This window comes from Chlamydotis macqueenii, chromosome 1 (assembly GCF_036417535.1).
Source record: "Chlamydotis macqueenii isolate bChlMac1 chromosome 1, bChlMac1.mat, whole genome shotgun sequence".
Taxonomy (NCBI): Eukaryota; Metazoa; Chordata; class Aves; order Otidiformes; family Otididae; genus Chlamydotis; species Chlamydotis macqueenii.
This window is the reverse complement of record NC_141556.1, coordinates 192,803,115-192,818,997: the sequence shown is the minus strand read 5'-3', so window position 1 is coordinate 192,818,997 and position 15,883 is coordinate 192,803,115. Positions and strand designations below refer to the sequence as shown.

The following is a 15,883-nucleotide window of genomic DNA, read 5'->3' as shown; positions in this document are numbered from 1 at the left end:
TTAGGAGTGAAGCAGATGCAGAAGCTTAGAAGTCCCAGTCCCTGATCGCTACTGATGGAATGGAAAGTGTAACTGAGATACTGATACCTGTGAACAAGTGGAAAAACAATCCACGCATTTAGTCAGCCAAAGGTGCTGGATGAAGGAAAAGGTTTGCTTTCTCACAGTACTTATCTGTTGTTCCTGTTCACCACAAATCAGGCAGAGTGATCCCTGTTATTCCTGAAGACGTTAGAACAACATTGTGTCAGCATTTGGGAGATTACATTCAGCAGGTACAGAGAACATAAAGAAAATGTTGTCAGTAATTAGAGAAGCTTATCTATTCACTAAACCCAAGAAAAAAAAATGAGTAAGGTTTAAAATATGAACACAGTAACCATGAAGGACTTGTAGGTGTTGCTTGTTTCAAAAGCTGTTTAGTGATCTGGGAAATCTAGCTGGGCTCTGAGGTCCAGACCCGGTTCACCTGTTGCCCCTATATTTTGTACCATCCCAGTTTAAGCTGGTGTCCTAACTACTGTATAAAACAGACAGTCACCAGCAGTAGGACCCAAGGTTTGGATAGTATCCTTGCTTGCCTATCTGTCTGCTTTTGGAAGAGACAAGGGTAAACTTTCAGTATTAAATGGGAGAAAGAAAACCAAAAAAACAAAACACAGATTCAAACAGTCTTTGCAGATTCTGAAATACTTTATTCAGTTATTTTTTTTATATTAGTGGGAAAGGTTACCTTTGAACAAATACTGTAGCTCACACTTTTCCCTAAGTAGGAGCTGATCTTGCCGGGGGAAGCTTAACTGAACTGAAAATACACAGACTTTTTTAAAGTACTGAATATTTCAAATACCTTCTCAGGGGATTTCCCCCCTCTATTTTTCTTTAGTCTTGACATTTCTGGGCTTGATAGGCATTTGTAAAGCTTTTTTTGGGATTTTTTTTTTTTGAGCTGACTGGGGAGTGTCCTTGATTGAAGCAGGGGGAAACAAAAAGGGGCAGAGCAGTGTCTGCTCAGCTTTGTCTATGTGTTGTCCACTGGGGAGAGATTTTTCATCTCATGCCTCATTCACAATTTCCTGAAGGAATTCTGGAAGCTTGAGCATATCTCCTTCGTCTCCTCTGGGTATGTTTTAAATGAGAACAGCTGCTACAGCTGAGCTTTGAGATGACTCTCATCCTGTTGGTGCATGTTAGATCTGTCCTGAGAATGCCTCCTAAACAGAACACCTGAGAGGGCTTTATTTAATAGAGTCCTCTCCAAGTCCTGGCCAGGCATAGCTGTGTCTCATGTTCCCAGCTCCTCTGTACTATCAAGACAGCTGAGGGTTCGCAGTAATACTCCTCTGAGTGCCTGGAAGGCTTAGAGGTGAAAAATAATATACCTGTGGAATTTAAGTGCCTTCAAGCTTGAGCAGGATTAGATGTAGGCTTTTTTCACATCTGCTGCTGGACGCACTTAGCTGTGTTCAGCCTGAGTGTTAGTCGCTTCTGGGCTTGCCTGGTCGCCCATCTGCACATCACCATTCAGTGCAGGGCGAGACACTTGTCTCTTTCTGCTTGCTGCTGGGAGCTATGTAACATGGACCCCGCCTAGCAAAAACACCCCTGGGTTCACTGGGTGATGAGCTGCATAGTCAGCGTGAGCCCAACAGTTATTCCGGTATCTCACTAGCAGGTACTCAGATGTGGTACCTACATTAGGAGTACAGTTGTTTTAGGCTACATTTTTAGTGAATGGATGCAGGTGAGCACTTCCAGAAGACTACTTACAGCACCAAAGATCAGAACTTCTGCTTGAGGTACTTGCCTGTCGTGATTGAGGCCTCCAGAGATGCCTAAGGCTGCTGCACTTTTAAATTCAATGCTTAAATTGAGAGCCTACATATAGTGGGATGATCTGGGACTACTCAAGCAGTTGTGTAATTGGGCAGTCTGTTGTCTTGCAACATACACACAGACTTCCAAGTTTTTGAGTGTCATTTGAAAACACAATCTGTAGACATTTTCTGAGATGGCATTATTGTTTGAAAACTTGAGCAAAATTACATTGGCTGGCTATGAGTTAGGGCAGCATGGAAAAAAAAACTTTTCCCATCATAAAAATAATAATAATAGTGTCTGTTTGTTTCTGAGAAGCCTGCAGGCAAAATGGTTGAGGTCTGAGAAGAACTGCAGTTTGGCAAGGGAATAATACTTGTTCAGGAACAAGGTAGGGCCTTATTGCAGAGAAGTTTTGGGTTGATTTACCCAACTGGCAGTTCTGCTCTGCTTAGCAGAGGGCCCAATCCTACTTTGGTGCTAGGGAGCCTCTTTGGGCTGATAGTCACCCATAGCCTAATTTTAGTATGTCTTTCTCTGTCCGTACACCACACCAAAATAATATCCAAACATAGATTTTTCTCTGAATTGGAGCTGAATCCTGTTGGAAAATGTGCTCCCAGGCAGCGAGGACTGGACTGAGTCTTAAAAGTGACCAAGGGAGCAGTGTTTTGCACACAGGTAGGAGCCTCCTCCTGCCCATGGCTCTCTTGTCTTGCTCACACTGTTTCTGTTCTCTCTCGAAAGCTGGGGAAAACACCAATACAAGTGGTCCAACAGACATGTTTAGCTGAAGGAAGAGAGTGTCAATATATAGTAAAGAGTGTTTGCCCATGCTGGCAGTTTCTTTGAGTGCTTTCCAATTCTAAGCACTTGCTGTAGCAACCTTAAGATTATATGACCATTTTCTTTGGGTTTTGTTGGATTCTCTTCTGGCTGTTCCAGACCACTGCTGAATTGTACCCTTGACTCTTCTCTCTTTCTCAGTTGAAAATGCTCTTAATAGGCAAGATTCATTTAATGGGCATCAAGGAGTGCACAGCATGTAGCAGTACTTAATACAGACCCATTAAATGACAGCTAAACCAATTTGCTATCTTGGGAAAAAGCCTAGGCAATCGAAGCAGGTGATGACTGAGGCAGTGGACAAAAAATCTAAAGCAGTGCTTCTGACATAAACATTTAGCTAGTTATTAAAACGATTGTAGCGTCTGTGGACAGCATTATTATATAATTAGCAGATTAATTAGTTAAGGCTCTCAGATATGCATTCATGACTCCTATTGACTTTGGAAACCACTTCAAATTTATCCTGAAAAGGAGCAGATTGAGTTTGTCCTTAGTATTGGATGTTCATCATGTCAATACAGCTCATGTGCTGTGAGAGATGCTCCAAAGTGAACAACTGAGTGGCAGGAGATGGCGTGATACCATGAAGAGGATGCCATGAAGACTTTTTTAGAGCAAATATCACGAACGGCTCTGCTGACTTGGGTCACTCCTGACTTAGTCTGGCTTGTTAGCCCAGTAATGATGGCAGTCCTGGACCACTTTCAGTCCTGTGCAGCAAAGCGGCCAGCAGCAGTCCTTCTTGGAAGTAGCAACAGTGCCATCTAAAGGAGAATAGCCCAAAGTGACAAATTCTGGAGGGTAAGTCCTGAGCATAAACAAGGAGGAAAAAAAAAAAATCCACTTTCGTGTCTCTGGTACGCTCAGAGCAGATGTGTTTGTGCTGAGGACTGTCGCGGACAAACTGCGCTGAGGCCCTGGAAACTGGGCTAATGCCTTTCTGCCAGCACAGCATGCCTGAACAGCTAAAGAGCAAAGTCTGGTTAGCAAGTTCTGCCTCTGAAATTTCAAATTAGGACTTCAGATCTACAGTGCATGTAAGGGGAAGGGATCCTTTCAGGGCTGCAGACCCCAAGGATGGGAGCAGGTGAGAGAAAACGTTATGCTGGGGTAGTCTGTCCCATACTCTGCATGGGCATGGAGGGGTTTCCAGGCTGAGCTGAAAATTGTTTATTTTCCCAGCTGTCTCTGAGAATGAGTTTAGGAGAAATCTATTGTTTGTGGCTGATGGTGGCACAATGGTAAGAAGCCAGCACGCATCAGAAAGACTGACCCTCTGGCTTTCCCAACATTTGCAAAATGTGTTAGAATTTGGCCCAAGAATTGTCCTTAGAGAAGTGCCACTCCTTTTCTCCCTCATATTATTGCAGCTTGGCTAGATTTCCTGTATTTAGCAAGTTCAGTGTTTTCTTTGCTCCTACTGGAGACCAGAGCACTGAGAACAACTCAATCTTTTAATTCTGTAGTCTGGAAAAAAATACATTTTGGACTCATCAAATTCTGACAGTTTAGGAATATGAATTAAAAACATTTTTTTTGTGAGAAAAACAAAACTGTTTACTTGGGAGGAAAAATTAGAAAGAAGCTTTGTCATCACGTAGGGCTTTCTAAACTGCTTTTTAAGTAGAAATGCACAAGATTTGGTATTGGGGGCTACTGGCTATGTAAAACAGAGCAGTAAGAATCAAGAAGTGCTCCTTTACTTGCCAGTGTTATGATGAAGGCTCTGTGCTATGGGACCCACAGGACACTCAGGCACGGTTGATCTGCCCAAGGAATGGATCAGGGTTTGTGAACTGAAGGAAATTGCCTTCTGCAGGCCCCCTACTTATTTGCTGCAGATGCTAAAAGACAGGCAGTGAGAAGGTAAGGTGCTGTAGGAATAGAAACCTTAAAGCAGCTGAATATTTTTCCCCTCCTCATCGTCTGGGTAACTGTGTGTTACCAGAGGATGCTACATGGGGCCTATAGGAAGATAATTTCATCCAAGCTCTCCACCTCTTTGCCAGAGCGTGTCCCTCATTTTCCGCTCGCGCAGCACCTCTCAGTGTTCTGCTGCTGCGACTGCAGAGCCAGACACTCGCTGCACTGTGCCCTTCGGGTCTGCCAGCAAAACCCCTCTCACTAAGGGATGTTCTGAATCTCTGCACCTCAGTGCCTGGCTGTTAGATGGGGACACCAGGGAACGGCCATCACATGAGGGCGCCGTGGAGGAAAAAAAAATTAGTATTTGTGATACGCTCTGATATCAGGGTGAGATGACAAAAGAACAGCCTGTGAGGAAAACAAGCACTGCTGTCAGTGCAGAGGATAACATGAGTAATAAATAAGGCCTTGGGCTACATAATGAATGAAGAAGATAAGCAAATTCAGAAATGAGTACTGACATGCCTCTTCACTGGGCAAGGTGGGAGCGCTGTACTGTACCCTGTGCTATGGCTGTGTGATGGATCCACCCCACGAAGCGGACCTCCACCCACCTGGGTGCTGCACCATTTCACTCTGCTGCTGCTGCTTTTTGGATGCAGTTGCACACCCATCAAAGGGATGTGGAGGTCTGAGATGGCTTGAGTGGTGATGATGGTGGGGGATATTGAGTACTGCAAGATATCAGAGAGAAATGCCTCTCTAGGGGCTCCTGGGCTGGGCAGTGTGTGAGATGGGAATGGGGCCAGGCAGTGCATTCTCCCACTCTATACATTTTAGCTACGTGCTCGGGGATAGCACAGGTCCCATGGCAAGGTTTCATCTGTGATGTGGACTCACTTGCACAAGCTCCTTCCTCTCTGCAAATGGGGCAATTAGATAACCTCTGCGTCTGAGGTGTACCCCCTTCTCACTGGTCTGGCTGGGTCTCCCTGCTTCAGGCTTGTGCCCTACAACGATATGACTGAAGAGGAAAGGAGAACCAGGAAAATAATAAAAAGAGGTGGCAGAAACTTTGGGTTAACCCTGTCTCTTTGGTTTTCTCAGACCATGTCCTGTGGGACAAGGAGTGGGAGCAAGTAAGTGACACCTAGGGAAGCAGACAGCGGGCAGTAGGAGCAATGGCATTTGGAGGAGCAGGAAGGGAGCAGCAGCAAACTTCTGACTTGGCCTGAAATCCTGAGGCTGCAGAGCAGGCACAAAGACTTTGCAGAAGAGTTATAAGGGGAAATGCTGAAGGCTGATGTTTGAGCAAATTCAGGTGGCAGTATCACTGGGAAAATGGTAGCTGAAGACCTAATTGCCCAGTAAAAAGGCTGCTTCTTCTTTCTGTGTCAGGAGGAGGTGCCTCAAACATACTAATTGTACATGTTTCCAGTTAGGTAGGAGTTAAAGGTAGAATAAGGCAAAAATGCATACATATACACAGACACAAATATATAAAAAACCAATGTTAACCAAGGGCTAATTATCTTTACCCAGCAATTGGCCACTGGGGACTGCACAGTGGAAAAGGAATAAAAAGGAGTGCTCAAGGGGGTCCACTTATGAGATGTCACTGAGATTTTTATTCTCTCCTCGTAGCTTCTACTTCCTTTGCAGTGTGAGAGGATAAGCCCTGTCTGGACCCATTTGTGCTGGTGGGGCAGGTGCTGCCTGGCACACCACTGCTTTAGAGGCGGGTTCGTGGCAATGCCAGACTAATCCTGATGGAAATAACCCACTGACTCTGGAGGCAGAGGGGGACAGGGAACCAAGTTAGCAGACTTGAGGGGTCAGGAGTGGCTCTTGTGACAATGGCAGCCTCCAAGTGGGGTATTTGGCTTCTGGTAGGATTGAGGCATTTGGAGAGACATTGGGAATTGTGTGAAAAGGAATGATGAGTAATAGGCTTCAGTGGTACTGCAGCCTTTGCTCATCCAGGGGACAGAGCAAAACCCAAACAGTAAAGTTTTCATGCTGTTCTTTAAGTTCTGCAAATGAGTCAATGGAAGTGTGTCCATCTTCTAAATCCCATGCATTTTAAATACCTCTATCACAGTTAGGCAAATTTTAAACTGGAGGATCTCTTTTTAGTTAAGAATCCTGTTCTTTGCATGAAACAATGATTGCGCCACTCTCAGGTTACATGGACACCATGAGTTGCTGAGTAACTGTTCACTTTCCATCCTCTTGTTAGGGGATGCCCATCATAGCATCTGAGCAGCTCTTCTCCTCTCAGATACACATCCATGGCCTTCCCTAACTTCCTGTATCTGTTTTTAGACCTCTGGCAGTAATACTTTTGTTTGGTGGTTTTACATTACCCCCAGGGCAAAGTGGCATGGCTACACTAATGTAGACATGGCCAATAATGACGTACGTAGACATGATAATGCTAATGGCAATAATGATCAGTGTAATAGAAATCAAGTTTGTTTAAGGGATCTTACTGCTTCTGCAGCCTAGTAAGAGGAATGATTTATTATCCATAACAAAGGTCTGACAATGCTAAATGTCCATCAAGCCAGCTACATGCTAGATTTTTAATTGCTGAAATAGCAGGCTCAATGTGTAATTGCCTTGATTTGGTTTTAGCCATCACAAATCATAAAGGCTATCCTTGCTTGAAAAATCAGTTTTTATCTACTTTTTTGCCAGTGCAGTAAAATACATTGAAGTAATGTTAGCTCATTGTGTTTAATTGAATCACACAGAACAAGGAGTAAAAACATTAGGATGAGAAGAAATGGCCTCAAGTTGCATCAGCGGAGGTTTGGGTTGGATATTAGGAAAAGTTTCTTTACTGAAAGAGTGGTCAAGCATTGTAACAGGCTGCTCAGGGAAGTGATGGAGTCACCATCCCTGGAGGTGTTCAAAGAACATGTAGATGTGACACTTCAGGACGTGGTTTAGTGGACTTGGTGGTGTTAGGTTGACAGTTGGACTTCTTTATCTCCGAGATCTTTTCGAAACGTAATGATTCTATGAAAAAGATGTTGTCTGGATTGAATTGGATGTGTTAAAAGCAGAAAGCATTTGTCTGACTTAAGGTATTCCTTTTAGTTAATATTTGACCTCTATATAACAATCTCATCAGAGTTTAGGATATTAACATTTTTATTATTCCACAGTTATCCCAGCAGAGTGCTAGACATTTCAGAGATGGTGTAAATATGATGTTCAAGTCTGGAGTGCTTAGCATCTAAAGAGCCAATAGCCCAATTAAAATGTGAGAGTCAAAGTCTTGGAGATTACCATATGCCTAGTTAATTTGGAGATGTATATGTGTCTGTGTACCTGCACAGGGATACACACATCTGCATGTGCCCTTGCGGCCCAGAAGCCCAACTGCATCCTGGCCTGCATCAAGAGGAGCATGGCCAGCAGATCGAGGGAGGTGATTCTCCCCCTCTACTCTGCCCTGGTGAGACCCCACCTGGAGTACTGTGTCCAGTTCTGGAGCCCCCAGCACAAGAAGGGCATGGACCAGTTGGAGGGGATCCAGAGGAGGGCCATGAAGATGATAAAAGGGCTGGAGCACCTCTCTTATGAGGATAGGCTGAGAGAATTGGGGCTGTTCAGCCTGCAGAAGAGGAGGCTCCGGGGAGACCTGATAGCGGTCTTCCAGTACCTCAAGGGGGCCTACAAGAAAGATGGGGAAAGGCTGTTTAGTAGGGCCTGTTGCGATAGGACGAGGGGTAATGGTTTTAAAATAGAGGGGGGTAGATTTAGATTGGATATTAGGAAAAATTTTTTACAATGCGAGTTATGGAACACTGGAACAGGTTGCCCAGAAAGGTGGTGGAGGCCCCATTCCTGGAAACATTCAAGGCCAGGTTGGATGAGGCTCTGAGCAACCTGATCTAGTTGGAGATGTCCCTGCTTCTTGCAGGGGTGTTGGACTAGATGACCTTTGAAGGTCCCTTCCAACCCTAACCATTCTATGATTCTATGTTAACACACATCTACAATCTCTTCTGCTGTCTCAAATATCCTCTGGGAAGGTATGTTTTTAGTGAGCATACTGGGGATAGAGCTGGAGCACTGCAGGGCCTTGGATCACCAGTGGGGTCCTAGTGACAGGGACCAGTGGAGAAGGACCAGACAGTGCAGTGTTCTTCCAGTGCGTGACCTAAGTGCAATAGTGAGAGCAGGCAAGAAGTCAAAGCAAAACCATATAGATCAAGAGGTGCAGAGGCAGCAGTGGTTGTGTCTGTGCAGCTCTCTGTGAGCTGTAGAAGAATGAGACCCCACCTGCACTACTGTATCCAGCTCTGGAGGCCCCAACAGAAGAAGGGTGTGGACCTGTTGGAGAAAGTCCAGAGAAGGGCCATGAAGATGATCAGAGGGCTGGAGCACCTCTCCTATGAGGACAGGCTGAGAGAGCTGGGGTTGTTCAGCCTGGAGAAGAGAAGGCTCCAGGGAGGCCTTACAGCAGCCTTCCAGTACCTCAAGGGGGCCTACAGGAAAGGTGGGGAGAGACTGTTCACTAGGGCCTGTTGTGACAGGATGAGGGGTAATGGTTTTAAAATAGAGGGAGGTAGGTTCAGATTGGACATAAGGAGAAAAATGTTTATGATGAAGGGCGGTGAGGCACTGTTACAGGTTGCCCAGAGAGGTGGTTGATGTTTCCATCCCTGGAAACATTCAAGGCCAGCTTGGATGAGACCCTGAGCAACCTGATCTGGTTGGAGATGACCCTGCTCCTTGCAGGGGGGTTGGACTGGGTGATCTTTAAAGGTCCCTTCCAGCCCAAACTGTTCTATGATTCTAAGAGCACAGTGACTACTGTTTCCTTTCTGCAGACAGGGATATTGCAACTGTTTGTGTTCATTTACACTGAATGGATGCAATGAATATTTTACATCCCACACAAGCTCGTCCTACCTGCCCTTGGAGCTGTTTCCTGCGGTGCAGCACACATCTCTGGGCTGCTGCAGAAATGAGCAGCAGTACATGTCCCGGGCAGCACCACAGGACTCAGGGCTGCCTCCGAAGCAAACAGGCTGCACAGCTATTCTTATCTCACTCTGATTTAATCTCTGGGGAAAAAAAAATAAGCTACAGTTCCTTTTTTGATTGCTTAGTATACTGAGAAAAGGGATCTTGGTATATATACGGTAGATAATTCTGTTTAGAGATACATAAAAAGGACCATGTTGTACAATTGTATATATTCAATGCTACTGCTAAAATAAGAAGGCAGGATGGAGTAAAACTAAAATCATATATATTTATCATAAATATGAGCATCAACTTCTTGTCCATTAAGCTAACAGGAGACAATCACTAAGTATTGTAAAGGAAAGCTAAGATACCTTTATAGAAAATATATATATACGTAGTAGTGGACTGAATAGTGCCAGAAATCTTTAGGTGATGTGAGCAAAACTTAATCCTTAATGAAGTGTTCCTTACCTTTGAGCTAGAGATTAATAGATGTTGGAATGCAAACTGGAGAGCTCTCCTTTGATGTGCAACAGGACTCCTGTGCTAGCTGGCGAGGGGCTTGGTGCAGGGCTCAGTGCAGCAGCCACAGGCACAGTGTAGGTGTCAGCTGGGTGAAGGGGGTCTGGGCTCTGAGTTCCTGTGTTTGCTCCACAGTCAGTGGACAGACCCAGAGAGATGCTTCCCCTTGGGGGATGTATAAAGGGTGTCTGTCCATAGCTTGGTTGAGGAGCCCTGGCAATGTGCTGCCTGGGGTTCACCACCACTTACCAGAGCGATGCCTGAACTTGGCCTTTTTCTGGGGCTGCACTTGAGATGCATTTATCCATCTGAGATTTGGTGCCACAGGCGCTTGGCTGTGTGCTGCAGAAGGCCCCTCTTGGTCTCATGACTCTTCTGTTCTGTGCAGGGACTCGGCTTACCAAAGAGCAGAGAAAAGTATTTTTTCCCTTAGTCTGGAGTACTGTATCACCTGGCACATGGGACATTATCCTTGTACCTGGCATAGTCACCTCCCTCAGGCCAGACCTTAGCTCGAGGGATTGATCTGACCACAGGACTGTTAAGTAGTGACCCCTTCAGCAGCTGAAGTTGGCTGTATTTCTGGACATGACTTGGAGCTTCTTGAAAAAAAAACTTCTGTAGTGTTGATCTGCCTGCTTTAAGCTGCCCCACATTTAACTCCAGGCAGGAGATAAGCACCAAGGCAGGAGGCAAAGTCCCTCAGTCCCTTGGAGAGGCACTCTGAGCATGCTGCGGCAATGACAACCCACAGGTAACTTGCGGAGATGCTTGATAGGTGTAAGTGCCTGTGAAGTTATTCTGTCATGGAAAGCAGGAGGAAAATGTTCAAGGGAGACTGGACGTTGTCCGTGCCTCTCTGCATTTCCAGTGGGATCCATGTTGCAAAAGAAAAAGATTTCAGGGTTTCTTTCTGCTCTGACTGTAAAGAAACAGACATCACCTCTAGATTTGGCACAAGCTGCCAGATATTTGGCTTGATTTTTTTTTCCTTTTGCTAAGTGGTATTTTTAAAAGCAAAGACATTACAAAGGAGCATAACATATTCAAAGCAATGACTAAATACATTACAAGGATTAGTTTAGAAATAACCATGGAACCGTTGAGTATATGTCATATATTTGTGTAGGTGCCATGCATATGACTATAATATTAGAACTTGTTTCCCATAGTCTTGGAATACATTCTGCTGCACATAAAACAGCTTTTTCACCTGTCTTTGGTTAAAATTAAATACTGGAAGTTACTGTGTTTTAGTCACATTGCGGGGGTGGGGGGGGATGTTCTGTTTTCTCTCCCCTGCCCCAAAGGCATTTTACAGTGTCATTTGCAGAAAGACTTGGGAAGATTTACTGTGTTCCCTCACCATTGCATATTCCTAAGCTAGAAAGTTCTGTTGATATAACCCTGTCTCTCCAAAATTACTGCTGCAGTCCCAAGGGGTGAGAGTGTAAATATTCTAAGTCATCTTGTGTAGATCTGTCAGCAGATGCATTTTGAGCTGATGCACAGAAGGGATTTTGCAGCAATATAGTGGAACTTTCCCTGTCAATGAAAATTCCTGGCAGATGTGAGGTTGCTCCAATGCAAAACAAGGCTTGAAAATACTGATAGACTATGACTACAATTCCCACCTTTAAGCCTTTCAAGACTCTGTCACATCTGCAAAAATCTCTCGTGCAGTCATGCTGATAGAAAAGGGGCACTTTTTTTTTATTACTGAATTTCTGATTTGATCTTCAGTTTTGCAGATGCAATTTCCTATCCCCATTGCATTCCATGTGGATTGTTGTTACAGATTTTAGCAGCTAGGTAGCCACATATTTGATTTGTGTACTGTGATCTGCCTACACTTTTGAGTACATAAAACCAACATGCTCACATTCCCACTGATTTATATTTGATGAGTGATGGATGCAGCAAAACCAGGCTGAAGCCAGCTCTGCCTGGAGCTGTCTTTCAGTACAATCCTGACTTGCCTCTGTGCAAAGCAGAGCCCAAGACTTCATCCCTTCACCACCACCATCTCATAACTGGCTGAATGTAACTGCATGGCTCAGAGAGGGCGTTTGGACCTGCCACTAGTATGGAGTGATTTGGATCATGAAGTGAGCTGGGCCTATTCAAACGAAATGTGTTATAATGCAGCTAGATGTTAATGAATAAATGCAAACACAGAATACAGGTCACGCCTAAGAGCTATGGTCTGGGCGTCAGCTGGAAAGGAGTAACTCCAGGACTAATTAGAGTATCTGGTGTCAGAGCAAATCAACGTGAGCTCCTACTGTGAATATGTGTTATGAAAAGCTGTCAAGATCTTCAGGTAAATAACCAGAGACATAGCAAGGAGAAACAAGAGGGTGATAACACCTGCACATTCAGTACTGGGGAGACTGATAAGAGAATATGACATTTAGCATTGATGTTCACACTTCTTTGGGAGACAATGAAAAGGTGGGGAGGAAACAAGAGACTGAGGGCTGGAAAAATCCTTTGCTGTGAGAGACTGCAGAGCTCAATTGATTTTCTTTATAAAAAAGGACTAAGTGGCTTGAGACCAGAGCAGAAGAATCACCACAGGAAGGTACCACTGCAAACCAGAAGGCTCTTTCCCCCAGCAGGGGAAGGTTCAGCAGAAACCACTGGCTGGAAGCAGAAGTTTAGCATCTTCAACACCTGAAGGAAGCAGACTTCTAGCAGTAGAGATGATCAGCTATTAGAACAAACCTCTGTGAGATGAGGAAGCAGCTCATATTTTAAGGTTGGAAGTCTTTTTCAGATAGCCATTAAGATGAGATCTCCATGCAGAGCAGCTTTTCATCACTCTAATGCAGGGCTTCTTGCACCTTCTCCTGAGGTTTCTGGCATTAATCACTGCTAGGTACAGGATCTGAATTAGATGGACCATGACTCAAAGACATATCCATATGGTAATCATTGTGTTCCAATGACTTTGATATTTATTTTTGCTATCCTCTCAAGTGGAAAGTACATCCACTTGATATTCTTTCTGTGTCCTCCTGGCCATCCAAAAGCATGTAGCTATGCTTTTGAATCAGATACTCAAAACACAGCCTGCCTCTTGTTTACCTCCCCTTAAGGTCTGAGCTCTCTCATTCCAGAAATGGACTCTAAAAGGTCTCAGCTGCAATCTCCTGGAATTCCCTGGCCTTGCTCTCACCCCTGAGACCTGATTCAAATGCTGCTTCCTACAATCACTTCTCACACATTAAAGAAATAATTTCAGAATGTCATAGGGTTTTTAATATAATGATTTGAGAACTATTTATTATGATTACTTCTTAAAGTCAGCTCTAAATACACAGATGCTGAGGACAGAGAAATTAGTATAAATTATACATTTAAAAAAAAATTAGTTCTAAAAATTTTGAGTTAGATTTTCATTGTATAAAAACTCCTCAAACCCATATCGGAGAGATTGGATTCTCATTAATATGAATATGTGCTGTTCCTCTCAACAGAGTACTGTGAATCTTCTGAATAGGAGAAACCTTGGTCCATGTGAAGCTGCAGGAATTTTTTGCCACTGACATTGCTGTTGCAGGATGTCAGCACTTGTCCCTTGCTCTGCTTGGCCTCAAAATACAGCAGCTTGAAGTTGTCATTGGGTTTGGTCCAGAATAACTCAGAAGTGGAAGAGAGGAGATTCCCTGTTTGTTGGAAGAAGGGAATGTTTATCTGCAAAGTTGATTTTAGAAAACGGCCATCTGCTTCCAGCTACTCAGAGGTTTGGAATTTAGAAATAGCACAGTAGGGGATGTATTCCTGCGTAGAGGGCAGGTGAGGAGTTCAGTGAAAACATGCATTTGCTTTAGTTCCTTGTGATCTTGCTGTATAAATGATGTTTCATATGAGGAAACACGAATTCCTTGTCAGCAAGAGCTAGTTAATTTGGAATTCACTGCAAATGCTTACTCTGTACTGTTCCAGACATCAAGAACTAGAAAACATAGTAGTAAAGTATTGTTCTCTGGTGCATTTTAATCCATGGCCTTACAAGCTACTGACATAAAAATAAATGTAAGGCTACACTAGCAGAAGTAACAAAAGTCTGAAGGAATTCTATTTAGATACTCACATTCTTTTCATATGAGAACTGAATTAAAAATGGAGTCAGCTGGCTGGGTGCTCTCACTTGAGAAACAGAGAGCACATAGTCTGTGCTAATTTGTTAAATTCTAGAGTAAACATTCTATTCTTCCAGATATACAATAGTGTAATTGTATAATTAAAAAACTATATTAAAAAAATGTTTGCTTCCATACAAGTTAGCTGAGGATCGTGTGTTAAAACCTCGTGGTACTGAGTAATACACAAAATGTGAAACCTTACTGTAAATCCAAGGGAAATTGCCATTTGACATGACCTTCAGCTCTAGCTGTAACTCATGACTGACTGCTCATATCTTCAGAAATCCCCAAATCACTGTATTACATTTTCTGGGTATTCTTTTTTTAACGTTAGGTAAGAATAAAAATAACAGACTTGACCTGGAAAATAATGTATTGCATGTGTATGTCTAAAGACTGATGTGGAGAACCACATTACAAAGAACGGAGCTGCATCAGAGAAAATTTGTAATGCACTTCCAACAAGGAAGGTGACATGTAATAGTGAATATATTAGCTTTTCTCATTTCCTTGGGCCAGTGTGGTTTTTAGTCTGATGGGATTAAGGGTTCAGGGGCTTGTGACAGGACTCTTCTCCCAGCTGGTAGCAGAGCCTGGAAGCTGCCACTTGAACACCACGGATGCATTTGGCCTGGGGAGGCTGGTCCGGCACTAGGGAGGTTATCTCTCCCCACATTTGCCACTTTCTCCCTGCCTTAGTTTTAACCCTGATCTGATTCACTGCCTAAACACTTGTGTGACCCAAAGGAAGGAAACAGGAACAAACAAGCAACCAACAAGGGGAAGGGAAGATGAAATCACCTCCTTTGACAGCAGCACTCCCCTTGATTGACTTCAAGAGTTCACAGAAATGTAATGTGATTAGCACTTGCAATAAGCAAAACTTGGAAAGAGAATTTAGGACTGGTTGAGGCTGTTTCCAAATTACACTGCTTGCAGACATTGAAAAATTAACAATATTCACAATACTTTTAGCAATGGATTGCAGGCTTTGAGGCCTGTGCTTGACTTGTTGGAAAATAAATTCAGTCTCCCTAGTTGTCTGCAATTCTGACAGGATATTCTACTTCTTTCTTGCAGATATAAAAATTCTGAGGAAGTCCACGTGCATGTTCTATCTCTCCAATTATAACTAAGTGTTTTAAAAGAGTGCATGCAGAGGAATAGGTTGCAGTAATTGCATGGGCGGTGCTGGATGTCCCTTCTCCCTGCCTTGCTCTCCCACCTTTGTCATGAATGATAATTTATGGCACACCACTCGGTCATTTTCTGAGCCTCCTGTTCGAAATCATTACTGGAATAGCTTTGTTCTACTGTACCTTGGCACTACCTTAGACAAAACCCTGTCCATTGCTGAATGCTGCACCAGGCTTTTCCTCACATCATCCTTTGGAGGTGCCTAATGTCGGTGTCACAATCACCTCTCACTGTTGACTGCAGAGAATGCCAGGAGGCGGCAGTTGCTGATAGTCTGACTTGTCTGTCACCCTCTAGAGCTGAGACATCACAGAAGTTGCGGTGTCTTGATTAGGCACCAGGTCATCTGAATCTGACCTTCACGTCTCTTCCTATCTCCTCATTTCTGCAGTCTCCTGTTCCCTGTCTCCATTCTCTAATGCATAGCCCTTTGTCCTCTGAAACATCATCTTCGGAACAATTTTTCCTTCCCTCCTCTGTTTCATCTCTTA

The 15,883-nt window shown here is 43.9% G+C and overlaps 1 protein-coding gene across 3 annotated transcripts in view; it reads left to right on the top strand.

The window, feature by feature from the left end:
• The window catches only part of MTUS2 (microtubule associated scaffold protein 2), a 317,361-nt gene that overhangs the window by 255,911 nt on the left and 45,567 nt on the right, over nucleotides 1-15,883 (top strand). The window lies entirely within an intron of this gene.